The sequence below is a fragment of the Hyperolius riggenbachi genome, chromosome 9 (genome assembly GCF_040937935.1).
Source record: "Hyperolius riggenbachi isolate aHypRig1 chromosome 9, aHypRig1.pri, whole genome shotgun sequence".
Taxonomy (NCBI): domain Eukaryota; kingdom Metazoa; phylum Chordata; class Amphibia; order Anura; family Hyperoliidae; genus Hyperolius; species Hyperolius riggenbachi.
This window is the reverse complement of record NC_090654.1, coordinates 214,444,749-214,469,183: the sequence shown is the minus strand read 5'-3', so window position 1 is coordinate 214,469,183 and position 24,435 is coordinate 214,444,749. Positions and strand designations below refer to the sequence as shown.

The following is a 24,435-nucleotide window of genomic DNA, read 5'->3' as shown; positions in this document are numbered from 1 at the left end:
AGAGTCCTGTGGGTGACTGTACTCAAGTTTGTGTATAATTAGGCTTTAGAGTAATTTGTAGAATTGATCAAGGCCAGTTCTTTTAGATTTGAATGCAATGGGAAAGAGTCATTGCAAGAGTCATTTAAAGGAAACCAGAGATGTAAAACAAGAAAGATTTGATACTTACCCGGGGCTTCCTAGTGCCCCATAAGCACTAATGTGTCGCTCGCCATCCTCCCGCAGTCTGCCGTTCAGCCACGATCAGCCCGCAAAACTGGTTCCGTGCATGCGCAGTAGACCCCGACTGACGCAATTACCCAGGCTGATTGCAGCTGAATGGCAGGCCGCGGTAGGACGGCGAGGGACTCACACGTGCTTATGGGGCTTGAGGAAGCCCCGGGTAAGTATCAAATCTTTCTTGTTCTACGTCTCTGGTACACTTAAAAGAATTAATATACAGGTAGTCCCCAGTTAACAAACGAGATAGGGACTGTAGGTTGGTTCTTAACCAGAATCTGTTCTTAAGTCGGAACACTGTGCCATCTCTATCCTCTGTGCTCCTTGTGCCTCCAGTGTCCCCCTCTGTGTCACTTCTGCCCTCTGTACCTGCTTATACAAGTTTAAAAGCCACTTGTTCCCATGGAAACACAGAATCTGTGCCGTTCGTATCAGCAGCTCATTCGTAAGTCGGGCGGTTGTAAGTACCTGTACTTAGAAAGTGTCAGCAGATTAGACCCATGTTGGATAAATGTGCTTTGTATGTGGCATTATCTTTATTTGTACGTTTTACTGGAATAAGTATATTTTTTCACCTCAAGGCCAGGGCCGGATTTCAGGCAAGGCCACCTAGGCCATGGCCTAGGGCACCACAGGAGCAAGGGCACCAAAGCAGCAGGCTGAACTTATGCAGCATTTGCAAACTTGCAAATGCTGCAATGCAGGGAGATCAGGCGAGTGCCTGACTGCGGTACTTTGCTGCCAACAGCCTGTTCAACGACCACCTTGCTCTCTGTACATGTTTGCATTGTGGCTGGCGGCTATGGACTTGGGCAGCATTGGCGACAGAGGGGAAGAGGAAGCTTTGGCACTGGAGACGAATGGAGAAATGAGTGACACTGATGGCTGCTGCGGTGTGAAGGCGAGCTGGCTACCTATACTGAAAGGGGGGTGGGAAAAGGAGGGATTAAGGGAGTCATCTGGCTACCTATACTAGAGGGAAAGGGCTTCGACTGGCTACCTATACCGGTGGGGGGGGGGGGTATCAGGTTACCTATACTAGAGGGAAGGGGGAGGGGTAATCTGGCTACCTATACTGAAGGGGGCGGCGGCTGGTGACAGCGGCCTTGGGCGGTAAAGAGTACAAATCCGGCCCTGTTCAAGGCTTACTCTAACCTGAAAAGTTACAAATACTTTCTGAGTTAAGAAGACACATTTCTGTTTTCCATAGCATTTTAGTTAGTAGACTTTGATCTCTTTCAGCACCTTACACACTCCTAGGGGTTCTGGTTTACCAGGAGCTTGCTGGGTACTCTGTAACTCTGGGTGTTTCAAGTCCTTCCCCATAGAGTCACATTAATCCATGCCTTGCACTGATGAGGATCAACCAATCCAAAACAGTCTGTATTCATGTTGGATTATTGTGGCTTTGCACAACAAGCTGACACATCATTGCATTCCAGCAGCTCTGGAGGTGTGTTTAGCTTTCAGGGACATCAAAAGGATGATTTGTATATTTAGCAGTGATGCATCGTGGGAGACATCATATGCTCACTCCAACCTGAATAATCACAAATACCTTTTGTATTAAGAAGGCAAACTTGTTATTCATTTCTGTAATCTATTGTCAATGGCATATATTATGATTGTATTGCCAGTTTATTTTCTGTTCAATAATATGATTTACTCAAAATTGACAGATGGATTCATTTTTTTTAATTTTATTTACAGCCTTAACCTTCATGTGTTCCTACGGCTTATGAAAGGGCGACCTCCTGATCTCAATGCAGCAATAAAACAATGATCATTGCAAATTTCTGAGGTGGGTAGAATATTTCTATTACGTGCCATGAGATAATTGTGCTATGAAGTATTATATGGCTGGTAACTGGTTTTTGGTTCTGTCTGCATGTTTGAATTACAAGCAAGCTTGTCACAGTGATTTCTGAGATTAGGGATTGTGGTAGAACTGTGGTAGTTACTGGAAAAGTGTTATAACTGTAGTAGCTACTGGATGCATCCTTTCTCCTCTTTTCTATTTCCTCTTTTGCATGATAGGGCAATGGCCTCTACTGACTGCCGTGTTAGTTCAGTTTCACGGACATGTCCCCAGGAAAGCAAGACCACCATCTCTGCTTTTGTCCCCTGGGGAGGTCAGGCCCTCCACAGTTTCCAGCCGCTGCTACACCACCAGCTTCACAGTCTAGTGCGGCCCCCTGCTCCAGCACTTTGGCCAGCTGCACACCTGGCAATGCAGGTTAACCACCCTTCTTCTGGACCCCACAGTGGTCGTCCACCGCTCCAATGCTGACTCCCGGCACTGGCCCCTGGTCATCCTATGATCTGCAGGACTGCACCACACAGCGCACCACTCTACTGCACCACCAATTAACTCTGATGTCCCGTCCATCCTCTCTCTGCCCCTTCTTCTCTCTGCCCCATGGACATATAGAAGAAAACTTTACAAGACCTCCAAAATGTACGGAACCTCCATTCACATAAGGCCAGTGGATACACACAGCACCTTAAAAACTGAGGTTGTTGTTGGTTCCACATATCAATAAATATGTGCATAAGTAAAGCGTGCCCCTGAACCACAACCTGGTCATTCTCAATCAGGGTTCCCCATAGTGTGTTCCCCATTCAGGGTTCCCCCCAGTGGATGTAATTGCATTCTGCATATGCAATGACCACATCCATGATTGAGATCTATATGTAATTCGATAAACCCAAAGGACCATGGGCCCCAAACCTCATAGAATTTCTGTTTCTGAACACATTTCTTTGCAGCATTTTGACAAATGCTTAGAGTTTAGTCTTAAAGGATATCTTAGCGCTTGTAAATTTTAAAACCAGGGGGAACAGGCATATCTAGGAAGTAGTCCTCATGCCCACTGCTTCCCCGTTCTCTTCCGTCCCCCTCCATTATATTCTAATGCCCCCCCCTGAAGCTACTTTTGGGTCAAGCACAGTAGAAAAGAAGACTGGGTCACTACATGGATTTGTGCAACTATAGCGGTGGTTTTATTGTACCATAGCAGACAGAAACACAACATTTTGGCCCAAATGGCCTTTATCACTTGATAAAGGCCTTTTGGGCCGAAACGTTGTGTTTCTGTCTGCTATGGTACAATAAAACTACCGCTATACTTGCACAAATCCAGGTAGAGACCCAGTCTTCCTTTCTACTGTGCTTGGTTATTTATGCACCTTGCTGGATCCAGGTGCTGACTGGTCGACTCCCTGGTGCTGATTTAAGTTAATCAGTTTTGGGCTACTGGACTTTTCTTCTTCTTTGGGCTACTTTTGTGTCAGCCAGGTCGATTAGCAGTGCGCAGACGCTGCCTGGCGACGCGTGTCTTTGGTTGTGCCCCTGCGGCCGGGAGGGATCTGCGCATGCGCACTACGTAGTCGTCATGACACAAAGTCGCATAAAACCCAATCCTATTTTTGTGTTATGTGTGTTCAAAAGCAGTGGAGGCAGTTGTGGTTAGAGAGCATAAAAGAACACTTGTGTACAGTAGTTTTTAGACAACAATTGTAGGATCCAGTAATTACAATTCTATGTAATAACAGTTTATTGAAATTCTACCTGACCACAGTAAAAGCTTTACTATCCCATGTATGTGTCTGGGGTTACAAATGAAGCACTCTTACTTTGTACTGTAGTGTCAATGTTTTTGATTCAGCAATGAAATCTTCATTCTTGCATTATTTTTGCTGCGTAGCAAATTCCTTGCATTTATGATATAAAAAGACCTCACAATGAATCTGGGTGGCAGCTATCCCATTGGCTTATCTATAGGATGGGCTGAAAATAGGAAGAACGCAGGAACTTTTCCTTTCATTGGGAAACCTCTCCCTTTTCCTTTGGTGGTGCTGTGTGAGTGGCCACGTTCTTTTCTGATTTGAGCTCCAGTGACTCATAACTGTAGAGCATGAGTAAGCAGAACACTAACCGGCAGGGCTGATGTAGCAGCAAGTCGTGGCAAGGGCTGATAATTAGCTCGGTTACCTAAGTAGTGGTTTCAGTTTTGGTCACCTACAAAATAAATTGAAAGAGGTGCCATAGAGTTCAAATAACGTCACATAATCTGTTATATAGCACAAGAATAGAAAATATGAGCCATTTCTCACGAATGTTTGCTTCATTTTTATATTAGAAGTCGTGGGCAGTGACCTTTTTCATAGAAAGTGGAGAGAAATAGAAAAGTGTGTATTCAGCACCTGCATGTTCTGCTGTGCTGTACAGAGTACATGAGGCCACTTAAAGTGGTCTTAAACTCAGCATTTCTTCTTTGCACTAAAAGATTCCTTGTAGCCTAAAACTTACTAGCACATTTATTTAAGCAGAACAGCATTCAAACAGTTAAACACACCACTTTGTCCTGCACTGGAAAGCCTCTTATGATCCGCATCCGAAGAGGAGATAACATTATCTTTTGTTTACATTCCACAGTTATTACATTTTTAGCTGCTCTCAGAAGGATCGGTCTGTGCTTCTAGCATGCACACCGAGCTCACTAAAATATTTTAAAGGAAATCCGTAATGCCATTAAAAAAGAGTTTGACTTACCTGGGGCTTCTGCCAGACCCCTGCAGCTGCCTGTGCCCACACTGATACCAAACGATCCTCCACTCCCTCGCCGCGGATAAGTTTCGTTTTTGGCGACTTGCAAGTTGATGTCCACTGTGCCTGCACTTCCTCGATCACGCACCCGTCGTTGGGAGCATCCTACGCAGGTGCAGTACAAGAAAATCTTATACTGCGCCTATGCAGGACGCTCCGCGCGTCGGGAGCGCAAATGGCACGCGCAACCAGGGTCATGCAGGCACACTGGCCGACGACTGATGAAATTGAAACTTAGCAGCAGCAAGGGAACGAAAGATCGTTGAGTACCGGCAGGAGTGTCGCTAGTTTCTAGGCTAGGCACAGGTCTGTTCAGCACTCAGAGAGTTCCTGTGGGTGAGGATCCTTTCACACTGGGACGTTTTCATTGCGTTGTGTTACCCTTTTTTACCGCAGGGTAACGCTAAAGCAATTAAAGTCTATAGGACATTTCATACCTGATGGGGTGCGATGCGATGGGCCGGACATAACATCTGAGGCAGAAGCATCAGCACGTTACTGGTCAACATCTGCGGTGATCGTAGGTCAATGGCGAAGCATATTTTAAAATGTTTTGCATTGTGCATGCGCTGAAATGTATTTTTTTCAATACACTTCCGTGCAATCCGTATTTCGGCCACAGGAAGTGAGCGCTAGAGAGCCTGATTTATAGTTTGGCTTGCTGCCAGAAGTGAGAGTAACGCAAATTACTGCCGGAATCTCCCAAGCCTGTTTTTAGTATTGCGTATCCAAAATGCTGGTTGCTGGTGTGAAACTGTCTTGACAGGAATTGTGCTTGTGTATGCACCTCAACAGGAATGTAGCCTATGCAAGTAAATGGGTGTGCACACTGTTAGACTATATTAGGAATATATTACTGTGTCAGGCTTTAAACCTTGAGCTCCTCTGAGGCTTAGTTGGGAAAATGACCACACATACTCTGTACAGCATGGCAGAAAATGCCAGCGCTATATAAATACACAATTATAAGAATTTGTCCTGGCCTTTTTAACCCTTTAAACCATTGATACTTATCAATATGGTGCTTGTACATCTGGATGCCACTTATTAGCAAGTTGAAGATCCTGCAATATTTTAGTTTAGATCCCCTCACATCCTCCAGTCTATCCTAAACCCTAAACTCATCCCCTTCCATTGCTTAACTCTATTTTTACCCTTTCCGAACTGTTAAACTCCATCCCAATAGGCTTGTCCAAAGACTTTTCTCTCCAGAAACTCTGATTGTCACCCTAGCCTAGTCTAGGCTTAAAGTGAACCAGAGACGAAGCACCCTCATGTATGTTACCATATAGATCAGTGGGAACATTAGAGAAAACACCTCCGCTGCTGTCTGTTTTATTCTGCACTGCACAGCTTGTTTCTTGTCAGACCTGATAAAATCCCCGACTGAGCATTCAGTCTGGCTTTGCTATAATCTCAGCTATAATGATTCCTGAGCAGAGCCAGCAAGGGGCAGGCTTGGACTTGAAAAGACATGAGAAAACACAGACTGAGCTATAAATATTCCTGAGCAAAGCCAGACTGAATGCTCAGTCGGGGATTTTATCAGGGCTGATTAGAAACAAGCTGTGCAGTGCAGAATGAAACAGAAAGCATGGTAGGTGTTTTCTGTAATGTTCACACTGATATATATGGTAAAATACATGAGGGTGCTTGGTCTCTGGTTCCCTTTAACTTTGTAAGGGAACCTTAACATTATGGTAATCTCTTTGCTACTTTATCTTAAGCACTAACCTGGCTCAAGCTGTAACTTGACTAATGCTAGGTACACACCATACAATTTTCTCTTACATTTTCTGTTAGATTTACTTGCCAGATAGATTTTTTCCAACATGTTGGAAAAAATCTATCTGGGAGGTAAATCTAACAGAAAATTGTACGGTGTGGCATCAATACATCAAAGGCTGCTAGGTACACACCATACAATTTTCTGTTAGATTTACCTGCCAGATAGATTTTTTTCCACAATGTTGGAAAAAATCTATCCGGCAGGTAAATCTAACAGAAAATTGTATGGTGTGGATTAGTGGAGTGGAAGTGGATTAGGTACTAGCATAACACTTCATAACCTGCTTACAATAGATAAACCTGTCTTAGCCAGCCTATCCTCTGAAACATTTATTCTTCAATTGTGTATCCGCTTTCTGGATTCCTGATGCTTCAGTATTGGACACCAAAAGTGAATCTTTTTTTACATGTATGGGCCACTTATGTAATACTGAGGCTGATTCACAAAGTTTTTCTGTTGCATTATCTCACCTTACCAATTAACTCACAATTTATCTCTTCTTAAATAAATTAACTCATGATGTATCTCTCCTTATCTAACTTTACTCATGATGTATCTCTTCTTAACTGATAATGTGCTTAGCTCATGGATTATCTCTCCTTATTAGGGTTAAATTATGATTTATCTCTCCTTATCTGTTTATCTGATTAATTATCTCCCCTTATTTTTAATGCATTAGTTCTCCTTACAGATAAGGTGAAAAATAAGTAAACTTTGTGAATCAACTACATTATGTCACAAACAACGATGACCCTACTATTTTTGTGTATCAACCAATCAGATTCTCTCACTCTGTGCTGTAAAAACAGTAAGCGGGAACCTGGTTGCAGAATAATATTGTTAAAGCCGTTTTTTGTTACAGATCCTTTTATGCATGAAGCCCTCCACTGTTTCTGTCTATGTTTGCAGTTTAATCACTTTGCCCGCATCTTGTGTTCATCTGCATAGTTTAGCTATTGTAACTAATTAAGGGTAATTTCACACATACTGTTTGGTAATTAGCGTGACTCATACTCGGTAATAACCCCTTTTACGGTTTTTCAAACCAAAAGGCCTTCGAATGTACAAATAACAGTCCTGGCCGCATGCTTCATTAGCTCTGCGGGGCTCACATATCCAGAGACTGGAGCGTGCTCCTCAGCACAAGCCTGTGTTTGCTCATGTGGCCGGCGTCCATGTGCAAATTGTTAATAAAGCTTTACACATCTGATTAATATCAATGCCGAGGTTTCCACAGCATTCTCGTAAGCGGTGGAAACTGTTACATGTTAATTTCTCTGTAAGGCCATTCACCAGTAAGAAAAGACAACTCTGTGCTTGTTGCAATGTGTACATAGTGAGTGCCACAGACTATTTCATTTCCAAAATCTAATCATATTTTTTTTCTTTTAAATTGGATGTCTACAAGAAATTATGCTTTAGTATTTTTTACACTGTTGTTTACAGTAAGTGAAGACAAACTAGGATGGACTTTAGTAGGTTAAAAATGAATGTCACCCTTCTGGATACTATCTACTAGACAACTACTTTAGTAAATTAGGCACACAGGTAAATGTATCAACACATAGGACCTGCTATTTGTATACATTGACCTCCAGGTAACGTTTAGGGTGGAGCTCCAGGGAAGATTGCTATTGGATATCTGCTTCAGCAACTCAGCATACAGCACATAAACAGTAGTTGTGTGATGTACAGTAGAAATCTACACATCTGTTTTGTGTCATTACTCCCCTGTATTACAGTGAAGACTGGATCACATACTTCTGTCATCTGAAGATCCTGAAGAGATTTCATTGACCTTGCTGTTATATGATTTCATGGATTAACTGGGGGTATCATCATACAAATCCCAGTGTCCTTAGTGAGGCAAACCTGACCAGCTTTGAAGCAATGGTTTAAAGACAATCTTATTGTACATGAACTTGCAGAGAAAAGCAATGGGTATGCCTACCTCTTGTTGGTATACTTTCAGGAAGTAACAAATCGTTTCACTATTGGTTTCAATGGCGTGAATGTTGCCAGTGCTAATTCACTTTCTGTGTCCCTCTGCCATAAGCACAGTCCTCTCCAGGAAGTTTTAGATGTGGAGATAACCATTCATTGACTAAAGTAAATGGCCTATGTTACTGAGGTACAAAAGGTATTCCATAGGAACTCTACCCTCAGAGGAAACTTTTCCAATACTTCGCTTTATTGATACTTCATTGCGGTATATACAGTATAACAAACCAGCACAACGTTTCGGGCGGGGTGCCCTTTATCAAGTGCTTGGATTCCATCACAGGATACTCCATTATAACAGCAAGCTAGACCACACCACACCCAACATTAGGGGGTGGGTCTTAGCTGTAGTGTGTAATTTAACCCTTAAAACAGCTATACATTTAAAGGAAACACTTGAGACTAAAGTCCTCGTTTAGGCCTGTCGGGGACTGCGTACCCAGTCTGTCGATCCACCAAGACTCACGCCTAAGGAGTTCGTTTACATAATCCCTGCCCTCTTGCCTCTGCACAACCTCCAGGACTTGCCACCGTAACTGGCTGACACTATGTCCTTTATCGGCAAAGTGTCTGGCAAGCGGAGGATCCTTCCTTTTATCAATCTGTTCGCCATCTGTGACCTTACGGGGTTTTTTAATATTGCTTTTATGTTCATTTAATCTCGTTTTAATGTCCCTCGTGGTCTGTCCAACATAGGCCAGACCACAAGGGCACTTGATCAGATACACAACCCCTTTCGTGTCACAGGTGGCGAAATCCCTGAGTGTGATGTCCTCACCTGTCCATGGGTGGAAAACATGTTCACCTCTCAAGATATTATTGCAGTGTTGGCAATGTAGGCAGGGATAAGTGCCTTTCTTGGGTGTGCCCAGGAACAATTGTGCAACACCCCTTGATCTACCTATATCAGCCCGTACCAAATGGTCCCGGAGGGATTTACCCTTTTTATATACAAACCTCGGTGGGGTCCTGCAGACCGACACCAACTGGGGATCCGCCTCCACCACAGGCCAAAACTTGTGGACCATGTCTCTCAAGATAGATGATTCTTTACAGAAAGTGGTGATGAAATTCACTCCATCACCACTGCCCTCATCCTTAACAGTTTTATACATCCTTAGTGTTTCACTAAGGATGTATAAAACACTAACACTAAGGATGTATAAAACTGTTAAGGATGAGGGCAGTGGTGATGGAGTGAATTTCATCACCACTTTCTGTAAAGAATCATCTATCTTGAGAGACATGGTCCACAAGTTTTGGCCTGTGGTGGAGGCGGATCCCCAGTTGGTGTCGGTCTGCAGGACCCCACCGAGGTTTGTATATAAAAAGGGTAAATCCCTCTGGGACCATTTGGTACGGGCTGATATAGGTAGATCAAGGGGTGTTGCACAATTGTTCCTGGGCACACCCAAGAAAGGCACTTATCGCTGCCTACATTGCCAACACTGCAATAATATCTTGAGAGGTGAACATGTTTTCCACCCATGGACAGGTGAGGACATCACACTCAGGGATTTCGCCACCTGTGACACGAAAGGGGTTGTGTATCTGATCAAGTGCCCTTGTGGTCTGGCCTATGTTGGACAGACCACGAGGGACATTAAAACGAGATTAAATGAACATAAAAGCAATATTAAAAAACCCCGTAAGGTCACAGATGGCGAACAGATTGATAAAAGGAAGGATCCTCCGCTTGCCAGACACTTTGCCGATAAAGGACATAGTGTCAGCCAGTTACGGTGGCAAGTCCTGGAGGTTGTGCAGAGGCAAGAGGGCAGGGATTATGTAAACGAACTCCTTAGGCGTGAGTCTTGGTGGATCGACAGACTGGGTACGCAGTCCCCGACAGGCCTAAACGAGGACTTTAGTCTCAAGTGTTTCCTTTAAATGTATAGCTGTTCTAAGGGTTAAATTACACACTACAGCTAAGACCCACCCCCTAATGTTGGGTGTGGTGTGGTCTAGCTTGCTGTTATAATGGAGTATCCTGTGATGGAATCCAAGCACTTGATAAAGGGCACCCCGCCCGAAACGTTGTGCTGGTTTGTTATACTGTATATACCGCAATGCAGTATCAATAAAGCGAAGTATTGGAAAAGTTTCCTCTGAGGGTAGAGTTCCTATGGAATACCTTTTGTACTGGAGTTGATTTCGGAGGTTTGATGACCCTCTTTACCAGTGGAACTCCCCGTATCACAGTGATCATACTGAGGCCCGGAGACTATTTTTATGCCACTATGTTACTGAGGGCCACATTTATCACCAATTCAAGTTTTACACAGAATTAGAATTTTGAGTATTTAGAGGCATTTAACAAGAGCATCTTTGAATAAGTAACCAGCTAACCTCTTTGCTGGTTAAAAGCTGATGGTACACGAAAAGGAAGGAATGGTCCGCACTTGTCTGTGGAGTAACACCTTTATTCATGGACTTGTCCAAAAAATCATTAGCAGGCACAGTAGGCCAATGATTTTTTGGACAAGTCCATGAATAAAGGTGTTACTCCGAGTCCACAGACAAGTGCGGACCATTCCTTCATTTTCGTGTACCTTGGACTTGCTGACCAGGTCGAGCACTGTCGTGGACTTTGGTGGGGTGTAGCGGTGTTCACCATACTCAAGCATTAAAAGCTGATGAAGCAAACATTTGCAGCATTTTTTTTTTAAACTGAAACTCTTTATTGAACGATATAACAGCATCTGTCTTGTACTTTTGACTGCTACTGAAGTCCCTGCAGACCTCGCTTCACAGTGGCCATGGAACTGCATTCAGTGGCTAATCACAGTCTCTCAGACCACTTCTGACATAAGGGGACTTCCTTTCTAGATCATTGAATAACCAACATCATGTGTTACAGAAAACCCATAAGTGATGTGCTCTAATTTCATTAATTTGTTTTGCATCCTGTAATTTTTATTTTGTTATACACTTCCTGGTTCGGGTTATTTAAAACGTTTATTTTCCTCGTGTTTTCAGGAGACCTGAAGCAAGAAGTATATGGAGGCGGCCATATTTATTCCCCTTTAAGAAATACCAGTTGCCTGCTGATCTCTTTGGCTGCAGTAGTGTCTGAATCACAGACCTGAAACAAGCATGCAGCTAATCTTGTTTGATTTTTGGCAGAAACCTCTAATGTGCATGCTTGTTCAGGGTCTATGAGTAAAAGTATTAGGGGCAGAGGATCAGCAGCGCTGCTAGGCAACTGGTATTTTTTTTTTTCATTAAATAAATATGGCAGCCTTAATATACCTCTTAATACAGGTTCCCCTTAAGAGCTTACCTGTGTTTTTTTCCCCCCTCCACAAGTCTTTTCAATATTGTCACAGTTACACATGTCTGTTGGGACCTTAATCACACATCTTTATGATCAAAGTGTTTGTGATTTTAATAAAGTTTGATAAAATTGATATTTTAATGATGATTTTCAGTAGTAGAGTATTAATAAATTACTGTTATTCTATGATGAATCGGGGAGGAATTCAGATAGTAAAATATCGATAATCTTTATATATAATCTTTTTATATGGTCTTACCTAACTTAACTCTCACATGAGCCCTCCCTCCAGCTGCTTGACCCTAACCAACTCCCCCTGCTGATACTTAACCTTAAAGGCACTCTCCCTGCCAATGCCTAACTCCAAGGACAGGCATGGGCAACTTGGCCCTCCAGCTGTTGAGGAACTACAAGTCCCACAATGCATTGCAGGAGTCTCACAGCCACAGTAATGACTCATAAAGGCAAATGCATTGTGGGATTTGTAGTTCCTTAACAGCTGGATGGCCAAGTTTGCCCATGCCTGTCCGAGGACCACCCTTGCTGCCAATTCCTAATCCTAAGAATACCTTCTTCAATACCTAACCTAAAGGCCCCCCTGTTGATACCTAACTCTAAAGACCCTCCTGCTGGTGCCTAACCCAAAAGACCCCCCTGCTGGTGCCTAACCCTAAAGACCCCCACCCCTACCAATGCCTAACACTATCCACCAGCTAAAATGGGCACCACCATTAGGGTTGCAACGGTATGAAATATGACAGTATGATAACCGTCTAAAAAAAATTACACGATATGACTGTACCAGTATAGGTAACCAGTATAGTTGCCCTCAGTATAGGTATAAGTGCCTCCAGTATGGCTAGCCAGTATAGTTGCCCGCAATATAGGCTAGGTGTCTCCAGTATAGTTAGCCAGTATAGTTGCCACCAGTATTGGTATCGGTGCCTCCAGTATAGGTAGACCGTATAGTTGCCCCCATTATAGGTATAGTTGCCCCCAGTATAGGTATAGGTGCCTCCAGTATAGGTAGCCAGTATAGTTGCCCCCAATATAGGCTAGGTGTCTCCAGTATAGTTAGCCAGTATAGTTGCCACCAGTATTGGTATAGGTGTCTCCAGTATACTTAGACCGTATAGTTGCCCCCAGTATAGGTATAGGTGCCTACTGTAGGTAGCCAGTATAGGTGCAGCAGCGGAGGAGAGGGGGCAGTAACAACTCACCTTTCTTCAGCCACATGTGGTGTCTATCTCCTTCCTCCCAGGCGTCGTCATATTAATAACAGCGCCCCCTGTGATTACATGTGGCTACATCATCACAGGGCACGCTGTTACCAACGTGACGATGTCTGGAAAGAAGGAGATAGATGCTGCGTGTGGCTACCCGCTTTTCCCCGCCGCAGTGTCCGCTCTCTCTCCCCACCACTGTGCCGCTATACCCCCCGCCCCTGCTTCTGCTCTCCCCGCCGCTGTCCCGCCCCATAAAAACTGGTAAAACGGGATTGTGAATGGTATGATTACCATGCACAATCAATCGCGGTATACCGACATACCAGTATACAGCAGCAACCCTAGCCACCATAAGTGCCTATGTTAATAGCTAGCTCCCAAATTACCTGTAATAGCTTCCAATTGTGGCTATTAACATAGCTTTGACCCTGCTTGCGCCAAAGGGCAACAGGGTATCCAGAGGCTTCCCACTCCTTAGGTATTTATTTTTTAGGTAGTTTCATGCCTTGGGTTCTCTTTTAATATGAACTCAGAGAAGTCTGACAAGCATTTCTCCTAAGCTACGTCACCTTTGTGTTACAAGCAATACTGCAAGTATTTTCTGAATGCAGTTTTGTGTAGATTATACAGTGGCTTGCAAAAGTATTCGGCCCCCTTGAAGTTTTCCACATTTTGTCACATTACTGCCACAAACATGAATCAATTTTATTGGAATTCCACGTGAAAGACCAATACAAAGTGGTGTACAAGTGAGAAGTGGAACGCAAATCATACATGATTCCAAACATTTTTTTACAAATCAATAACTGCAAAGTGGGGTGTGCGTAATTATTCCGCCCCCTTTGGTCTGAGTGCAGTCAGTTGCCCATAGACATTGCCTGATGAGTGCTAATGACTAAATAGAGTGTGCCTGTGTGTAATCTAAGGTCAGTACAAATACAGCTGCTCTGTGACGGCCTCAGAGGTTGTCTAAGAGAATATTGGGAGCAACAACACCATGAAGTCCAAAGAACACACCAGACAGGTCAGGGATAAAGTTATTGAGAAATTTAATGCAAGCTTAGGCTACAAAAAGATTTCCAAAGCCTTGAACATCCCACGGAGCACTGTTCAAGCGATCATTCAGAAATGGAAGGAGTGTGGCACAACTGTAAACCTACCAAGACAAGGCCGTCCACCTAAACTCACAGGCCGAACAAGGAGAGCACTGATCAGAAATGCAGTTAAGAGGCCCATGGTGACTCTGGATGAGCTGCATGGATCTACAACTCAGGTGGGGGAATCTGTCCATAGGACAACTATTAGTCATGCACTGCACAAAGTTGGCCTTTATGGAAGAGTGGCAAGAAGAAAGCCATTGTTAACAGAAAAGCATAAGAAGTCCCGTTTGCAGTTTTCCACAAGCCATGTGGGGGACACAGCAAACATGTGGAAGAAGGTACTCTGGTCAGATGTGACCAAACTGGAACTTTTTGGCCAAAATGCAAAACGCTATGTGTGGCGGAAAACTAACACTGCACATCACTCAGAATGCACCATCTCCACTGTCAAATATGGTGGTGGCAGCATCATGCTCGGGGGGTGCATATCTTCAGCAGGGACAGGGAAGCTGGTCAGAGTTGATGGGAAGATGGATGGAGCCAAATACAGGGCAATCTTGGAAGAAAACCTCTTGGAGTTTGCAAAAGACTTGAGACTGGGGCGGAGGTTCACCTTCCAGCAGGACAATGACCCTAAACATAAAGCCAGGGCAACAATGGAATGGTTTAAAACAAGACATATTCATGTGTTAGAATGGCCCAGTCAAAGTCCAGATCTAAATCCAATCGAGAATCTGTGGCAAGATCTGAAAACTGCTGTTCACAAACTCTGTCCATCTAATCTGACTGAGCTGGAGCTGTTTTGCAAAGAAGAATGGGCAAATATTTCAGTCTCTAGATGTGCAAAGCTGGTAGAGACATACCCTAAAAGACTAGCAGCTGTAATTGCAGCAAAAGGTGGTTCTACAAAGTGTTGACTCAGGGGGGCTGAATAATTATGCACACCCCACTTTGCAGTTATTGATTTGTAAAATATGTTTGGAATCATACATGATTTTCGTTCCACTTCTCACGTGTACACCACTTTGTATTGGTCTTTCATGTGGAATTCCAATAAAATTGATTCATGTTTGTGGCAGTAATGTGACAAAATGTGGAAAACTTCAAGGGGGCCACTGTATTGCACTTATCTGCAATAGGTTCTAGTGTCTTTCAAGCGCCGTGTGCTGCACGCTGCACAGCAATACAGAAGGCTCTCATCGGCAGAATGACAGGATCTTTGCAGAGCGATACATTACTGCCCAGTGAACTGCACTGCAATATAAGGATTCAATTCTAATTATACAATCTCATTGCTTCTATGTAATATGGGGGACCACCTCAAGTGTTCATTCAAAGTTTATTCATACTGTCTGCAGGGCTGTGGAGCCATTGTGGGTACCTGGAGTTGCAGTTTTCATAAACAGAGGAGTCTGAGAGGATTTTGTACCAACTCACCAAACCTGATAAGTATTAGAGTAAGGAGTCAGAGTCGAGGAGTCCGAGTTGGAGCAATTTTGGGTACCTGAAGTCGGAGTCTCTGTGTCACTGTGGCATTATGATTCTGCACTCAGAATACCGTAACTGCCTGCATGGTCACGTGACACAGAACTTTTTTTTTCTTAGCATCGTGGTCATTCAAATGAGCTGCTGAAATTATTCCATGTTTGAGTCACATTTTAACAACATTTTTAAGTGTCAGAGTCAGAGAATGACAGCCTGCAATATAGTATTCATGGGGAATCTCCCCTTTTCTACCCGCGATTCTCAAATCAAGTCACTGTTTTCAGTCTTCTACCTGTGCAATAGCTGTATTCATTTAAATAAACCACTTTATACTTTTAAGTGAATTACATGAATGGCAATAAAAGGGACCCTGAGCAGTCATTAAAAAAGAAATTGTGCCTTACCTGGAGCTTCATTCACCTCACCGTAGGCCGCGAGATGCCCAGGCGTCCTCCTGGCTCCTCTCCCAGTCCCGGCTGGCGGCTCCGTTATTGTACGACTTCGCCCTGAAGCTTTTAGGGCTGCTTCCTGCTTTTCCTATACGTGTCATCCTGCCGGCTGGTGACATGGCATCACATCGGTCGGTGGGAGAGTCCTGCGCACCGCACATTGAACCTTTTAAATACTATAAAATAGTTGCATATATATTTTCAACAATAATTAATTTTTCTGATTCAGATTTCATATTGAAGTAGAGTGGTAAAATATCAAAAAGGGAACTGTAAAAAATAAAACTAGAATTCCAGATAGACAATAAATATTTATCACATATGGGACATGCATTTTGGGTTCACTTTGTTTATTTATTTTGTTAAGCACTAAAATATATATTTTCTGTGCTTTTGGATAAGGAATATATGACATTTTAGAGATTTATTTTTGCAGTTGCGCAACCTGTTGTTGTGGCTAATAAGGTTTTATGAGAAGAAACGTGTTCTGGTTTCCTGCTGTAGTAAACAAGCATACTGTACATATTCTAACGTCGCCAGTGAGTTAATCGCAGGGTGTTCCGAATGACGGCTCACACTGCTGCCGCTCTAATTCCCGGTGGTGTTAAATACAATTTCCCTCCGAGCCGTAGAGGGAGAAGTAATTTGGGGTCTGGTATTACGGCTATAGCGATGCCCAGCTTGCGCGCAGCGCCAAATCCACCTACTTTGGTAAACTAGTCACTGACATTACAGACACTAAGTCTCCTGAACCAAGCCAGATAGTGGAGCTCCAAATAAACATCAGAATTTTATGTGTAATATTTATCCTAATATTTTCCTGCATCAAAGATTAGGCATGATCAAGATCAAAGCTGATTGGCCCTGGCAGTAGACAATTGTTAGGCCTCGTTCACACTGTGAAACGCAGATGGCCGTGCGGTTGGACCGCAACGCTTACGAGACGGGTGCTGCCGAGTACGCATCTGAATCCCTGTAGCCATATGAGGATTTAAATTTGTAATCCGAAATAATGCTGCAGGTATGATCCCCCCCCCCACCCCCCACGCATGTGAATTAAATGCAGGCTATTAATTTCAATAAACTGTGATTCTACTTCCAGATATGTGTGCGGGAAGCGCTGCTAATCACCCCTAGTGGAAATAAGCCCTTATATAAAGGAAATTAAAGATATATTTGTTGTACAAGGGAAATCACAGCTACATTTCTTATATGGCATAGACAATGGCTACACGTGCTATATGGTTAATATAAGATGGCAGAATTTGTATGGGGACATAATGCCTGGACTACTTATATGAGAAAAATGAGTGCACTTGCCACACTAGGGCATATGATGGTTACATGATAACTACATGTCTTATATGAGACAGTATGTCATGAGTGTATCAATAGTGCTATATACTAACCGTCCATAAAGACACATTTCTGAATATTTGTGAAGCTGATAAATCTCTTCTAACTACACTTGAAAGCATGGACACATGTCGGTATTACAAATCTCAGTCATTTTGAACAGAATAAGAAAACGTCTCTCCTCTGTTATAAAACATGTTGCTCTAGAGTTCTCCCAGGTGACTTTCTCCAGGTAGCTTCCTAACTTCCTGCTTAGACAAAAGATCTTATACAGTCTGACTAGCAGGAAACATGTAGCTAAAATGCATCTAGGAGAGCATTTGCAGCGATGATAAAAATCTCTCCTTAAGTAACTGATATCCCCTCTGTTGAGTCCTTTATTTGGCACTAGATTCAGTTATATGGACTTCTATCATGACGAGACGACCAGTCGTTTAGCATGATGGGATCAGGCTGCTAGAGAGGGCCATTTGGGAGTTATGAATGTTAAGGATCCTGATGCACATGAAAAGGATGAATAAAGGGCATGGAAGAATACAATTTTTTCAATGAAGGCATGTCTGCGGGCATTCAGAGCTTCATATTCTTCAGCATTAGTCAGCGACTTAGCTGTGATCTGACCCGCAGTGCCAGAGTTAGTAACCAAGTAGACAGAGGGGCTTTTGTGTCTTGCCGGACAATTGACACATTCCATTGGCTCCGGCTTCATCCGTCTTAGCAGGTCACTCATCCTATCCTTGTTGTATCCTTTTATTTAAGCTGTCTGAGAATATGCCATTTGTTTATGATTTCTTGCTTGCCCAGTCGACTTTGACTGTTTGTGACCTGTGCGGTCACACAGTGGGCTGTCTGGTGAAAAGGGGAGGGGGGGGGGGGGGATTACGACAGTGAGGGTTTTAGTCTTTTTAACCATATATTAAAATGGTTAAAGTGAAACTTCCTCTGAGCTCTAAAACGTTTATCAAAAAACATTTCTTCACTACAGTTTATCAGTTTATGGGAATTCTAAAAAAAAAAAAACCTGAAGTTTTAACTTGGAATCACTTTCCAGGGAGCACAGAAAGGGTTAAGCATCAGTGTTTATGCATGAGGAGACAGCGGTGGCAGAGCTCTAGTAGTCTATTCACAGCTACTGATAAGAACTTTGATCTTGCTAAACAAATAGACACAGAGCAGTGCATTTCTTCAGCAACTAAATGTGCAATAAAGACTTTTAATTGTGTGCTGTGCTAGAGTCCGGGTCTACTTTAGAGCCAAATGTTCCTGTTTACAGTCAAGTAGAAGATGGCCTGCAGCTGGCAGGAGAAACAGAAGCATCCTACCTATGTCTCTGATTGGACTTTACCTAAATGGATTTAGTGATGGATATAGTAGACAGCTGCATTACCTGAATTGTGTTTTTCACTTAACGAGTAGATGTGTTTCAATTCTGAGCTGACAAATTGGCAATGGATGTTTGGACAATGGAGGCTATAGATCTGATGGGGGAATGGCATGGAGCCAGACCGATGGGGGATAAGATTGATGACAGGACCATTGTGGAGATAACATACTAGTTAGACTTATGGTGGGAAATATAGTTCCACTCATTTTATAGTCAAATCAACCATTTTTACCTTTTTGCCTCAGATAAAGTTGGAGCAGCTTGGCTTTTATACTCACAACTGTTTATATTCAGGTATATACAGAACATTGTTTTCCACACAATCCCTGGTGCAGTGATGCTTCCAGGAAAAAACTAGATCTTGCTACAAACATTTTCGTCTAGTGGTGATCACTGAATTATATAAACAGAGGGTTATGCTGGGAATACACGGTTCGTTTCTGCCGTGCGTTTCTCCTCTCGATCGTTTTTGCCGCTGGATTCTGCAGGCGATTCTCTTATCTTCCGCTCGTTTTCTTATCTTTTTCCCTTCACTTCTATCAGAAATTGAGTGGCAAAAGGATCGAAAGGGAGATCGGACATGTCGGAAATGATCTATCGAACCATCTAATCACCTAAAAAACGAACCCAGCATTAGGGTGTGTGGGCTGTATAATATGAAAAACAAGGGTACATTCTGATGTGAGGTCACACTGCCTTTCTACTGGACATGTTTATTACTACAATTTTCAAAAAAAAAAAAAAAACAACACTTTTGATTGTTCTTCAAGAAAAAAATGTATGCAATATACAGTATACCTGGTCAAATAGAACCTAAACAGAGGGATATATGTTAATAAAACAAATCATAACAAACTGCTAAGAGAGTTTAGGAGGATATGTTTAATTGTGGCTGTGAGTCATGAAAACAGGTACCAGAAACCAGCAACATCTTATTTTCCCACCATTAATAAGGCCTCCTAAATAAACACTTGTCTCCCCAACTTCCACACAGACCTGCACACAGATGACTTGTGCAGATTGATGCTTTGTTTGTGAGGCCTTCAGAAGGGCTGATTACACACAAAGTTCTGCAGAAAACGGACTTTTAACCACTTCCACATAGAGAGTTAGGCAATACGCGAGTATTCCAAAAGCTGCACTACAAATTGAACTGTTAGTCATCTTCTGGCAAATGTGTTGTTTCTGCCTATTGTGGGAAATGACAATGGTTAGTATGCTTTCTCCCGCTGCACAACTCCCAACATCTGAAAGTGAGAAACAAACACACCGTGATAGAAAGAGGAAGCAACAGTCAATGCACAGCAGCAACCGCAGCATATGTCTGTTTTCAGTGTAATTATTTTGTTGAGTGCTGGATTTTTAGATTCATTTGACATCCCCATTATACTGATTTTTTTCTAACCTTGTGTGATCACTCCAAGCCCCAACTTTCCAGCTCTTTCAAGTACCCTGGTAGGATCAGCAGCAATACGTCTGCTCCTTGGTTAGGTGCATACGCACTTACAGTGACTGTCGCCCATAGAGATCAGGACCCAATCCATTATTAAAAGACCGTTCCAGGCATGAGTGTTACACAAACACATTGTTTGGCCATATTGTTGCTATGACGGTAAAGAAGAGATGATGGCGTTATGCTGCATGATGTATCGGCCTCCAGTGGTCAGGGTAATACGAGGAAGAACTATTTGTTTGTTGCTGTCATTTAAAGATCCAGTATCCAGTATCCAGTATGGCGGCTGGGGCAGGTACACACATGCATGAGCAGTCTAGAAGGCCACCTCGGCCAACTTTCCTATAACGTTTGCACGAGGCTTTACTCCTGCAAATATTTTTTTTTCTGCGCGAGTACAGCTAAGCCTGCGCAGTAAGCCCAAGCTGCTCATCCACAAGCAGCACCATGTTACTGTGCAAGTGCGACCATACTCACACAAGGGCAGTATGACTATGCTCATGCTCAAAGGGGACTGCGGTTGCAAACTGTCAGTGGCGGTGGAGTCAAGGAGGATTATCCAGAAGCTACCTTCTTAGGTAAGAGATATTAGTACAACAGAGGCATCAAGAAGATTAATATACACTACAAGCTGTTTAAAGGGAAGGTTCAGGAAGTGGGGAAAAAAAAATCCATATCAACTTACCTGGGGCTTCCTCCAGCCCGTGGCAGACAGGAGGTGCCCTCGCCGCCGCTCCGGAGGCTCCCGGTCGTCTCCGGTGGCCGACCCGACCTGGCCATGCCCGGCTGCCAGGTCGGGCTCTTCTGCGCTCCAATCTGCGCCTCACGGGGGTGCGCTTACGTCATCGAACGTCCTCCAGGCTGTACTGCGCAGGTGCCTGATGACGTGAGCGCGCCCCCGTGGAACGCAGAAGAGCCCGTCGTTGGAGCGCAGAAGAGCCCGACCTGGCACCTGGCCTGGCCAGGTCGGGTCGCCCACCGGAGACCACCGGGAGCCTGCGGAGCGGCGGCGAGGGCACCTCCTGCCTGCCACGGGCTGGAGGAAGCCCCAGGTAAGTGGCTATGGATTTTTTTTTCGCACTCCCTGAACCTTCCCTTTAAAAAGGGAGCTAGTTTTGGACTTACCTCCTCAAAGAGGACTCAATTTGGTCGATTTCAAATAAAAATCACTTTATTTTATACTCCTATGTGCGACAAATTTTGAAGGTATAACCCGCTTTATCAGGCAAAATCAAGGAGTAACTGAAACAAGCTTTGTAACAAGCCAAGCGCCTCGGGGTACGTAATAAAGTGATTTTTATTTGAAATCGACCAAATCGAGTCATCTGTGGAGAGGTAAGTCCACCACTACCTCTATTTTTAAACTGATAGTAGTGTATATTGATTTTCTTGGTGACTCTGTTGTACTAATATCTCATACTGTGTCCACCCTTGGTGGTGGATTATAACCCCTTTCTTCAGATCTTCAGAGAGCGACTTCTTAACCTGAGTGGGGTCAGGTTCATGTTCCCCACCTGCCTATACAGTGGTTGCCTGTGTGGTAACCTACCTTTGTGAGCATCATTTAAAGAGTAACTGTAACCAAGAATTGAACTGCATCCCAATCAGTAGCTGATATCCCCTTTCCCATGAGAAATCTATTCTTTTTCTCAAACGGATCATCAGGGTTTTGAATGGCTGATATTGTGGTGAAACTCCTCCCACAGTGTGATGGCAGCGCCTCACAGCTCTGAGGTCCTGACATCACACTGTGGGAGCCTTGTTGCATTGTGGAAATAACAGCTGTTTACAGCTGGGTCCAAGTGCCAAAAAAAGAAAGAAAGCAGCATCTCCTTCCACTGACATCACCTGCCAGCAGTAAAAATGTCACCATGTGATAAGTGTCTGAATGTAAGTCAGGGAGAGGAAAGATTTTACAATGGGCAAACACTGACTAAATCATTTATGCACAGTGTTCTCCCCAGAATTTTTTTCCAGCCGGGTGGCATGAAATAGTAGCCGGGTGGCATGAAATAGTAGCCGGGTGGCATGAAATAGTAGCCAGGTGGCATGAAAAAGTAGCCGGGTGGGTTGAGATGAAAATGCAGGGCAACTCTTACAGCATACGAGGAGGTGAGCCGATGACAGCCGGGTGGTCACCAAATCTAGCCGGGTGGAGCACCCGGCTAAAAGAGCCTGGGGAGAACACTGATGCATAATTATTGTAAAAATTAAGCACTTTTTTTATTACATTATTTTCACTGGGGTTCCTTTTTAACACAATGAACCTATACCCACAATACTTTGACATACTACACTATTGTGTGCTCTTGCTGTCTTATTTTGTCTTTCTTCTTAGGTAAGTATATCACTTTTTTGCCTGCAGCTGTTAATAGCACTAAGTAAGAAAAGGCATGAAGCAATTAAGGGGCGGGAATTGCAGAACATTAACGGTGGATGAAGACCATCCCACACAAAAGCTTTGCTGAACTCTGCTTAATTCATGTAATCCTTTTTTGAGCCACAAAAAATACATATTTGAACTGTATCTAGATAGGGAGACAGATAAACAAAGGGAAACTGTGCACATATTTTCTCTTAACAAAATAGTTTAAAGGAACACTGTTGTTTAAAGCATTTTTTTAAATGCTGGATGTTAGGGCACACATTACCACAAGTACTACAAGACTACAGTACTTACACTACATAATATAGACATATGACAATGGTAGGGATTAGATTGTGAGCTCCTTTGAGGGACAGTTAGTGACAATATATATACACTGTACAGCGCTGTGTAATATGTCGGCGCTATATAAATACTAAATAATAATAATAATAATAAAGTACTAGTAGATAATAATAAAGTACTAGTAGCAATTTCCTTCCTTGCACAGCTCTGCCTCTCTGCTGTAAAATCATATGTCAGTTTTAGATACAAAAGTTTCGGGCTCTGCAGGGCTAGACCATGGAGGGGGGTTGCTATCAACTCCTCAGTGTATAGTTTAATAATCACCTTGCTGAAAGAATCTTATTCAGATGGTGGCAATGGGTTAAAGATTCCAGCAATGTGTGTTCCTTGTCTTCTGTTCTCTGACTAATTAAGATCCTAATATTTTCTTTGTAAACAATGTCTCTCCCTCTCATAGCAGCATATGACGTAGATGCAGCCTGGCATGTAACATCCAAGGCTGAATTTACCATAAGGCACTGTAGGCACATGCCTAGAGGCGTCTGATGATGGAAAGCGGCTCACTCAGAGTGCCTCTCTCCCTCCTACCCTATGCAGAGTGTAAATGAGGGGTTTACTTACCCGGCTCTCTGTATTCCACTGACGAGATCTCCCTTCAGTCAGGGGCACCTCTAGCTTCTTAATACTGAGGTTCCTCCCAAAGACAGGTATCTCTGTATGCAAGCCCAGAATGGAACCACCCGTCTTCAGAAGCACTCGGGGGCACAAGTGCTAGCTACCTTATACTTGGGGACACCTCTAGGCACATAATATTGAGGGTACTTTTGTCTACCTAATACTAAGGCAATCAAAACCTGATCCTGGGAGCACCCACTTGTAGGCTCAAATTTTCAGAAGTGTGCCTTGATCCTCTCCCCTGTACCATGGGGCCACAATCCAAATCTCCAGCAAAGGATCGGCACCACAACCAGTATTGATAGCTCAATTACTTTATTTAAATCATTAAAAGACCAGCAACGACAGTCCGCTGTTTCGGCATATATTGCCTTTCTCAAGTTGCCATAATGTCAAGTACAAACATGAAACACACCACACTGTTTATATATCCATAGCTCCACCCCATTGGGGCGTAACTGGTACCTGTGCACACACCTAGGGAGGAAGGGAGCCGGACGTTTAAAAATCCACTCACCAATCCATTTGAAGCAGCAGATATGACACCGCCGACTGCATAGTCCAACAGCCGGCAAAGGGACTTCCGCTGGAGATTTTTTTACCTAATACTAAGGGGCACCTATAGTTACCTATGATGGGTATGGGAGAAGTGACAGCTGGGACAGCCAGCACACTTGCGGTGTGGTTTGGTGGGGGTTTGTAGGTTCATGGAGGGCGAAGTCTAAGGTGCACAGGCCATCT

General features: G+C 43.5%; 1 protein-coding gene across 10 annotated transcripts in view; it reads left to right on the top strand.

Annotated features, from left to right (window-relative positions):
• The window catches only part of FOXP1 (forkhead box P1), a 1,092,253-nt gene that overhangs the window by 389,057 nt on the left and 678,761 nt on the right, over positions 1–24,435 (top strand). For all 10 annotated transcript variants that reach the window (XM_068253977.1, XM_068253974.1, XM_068253975.1 and 7 more), the window contains one exon: positions 1,930–2,020. The gene's annotated coding sequence lies outside the window, so the exon portion shown is untranslated. The remainder of the gene's footprint in view (positions 1–1,929; positions 2,021–24,435) is intronic.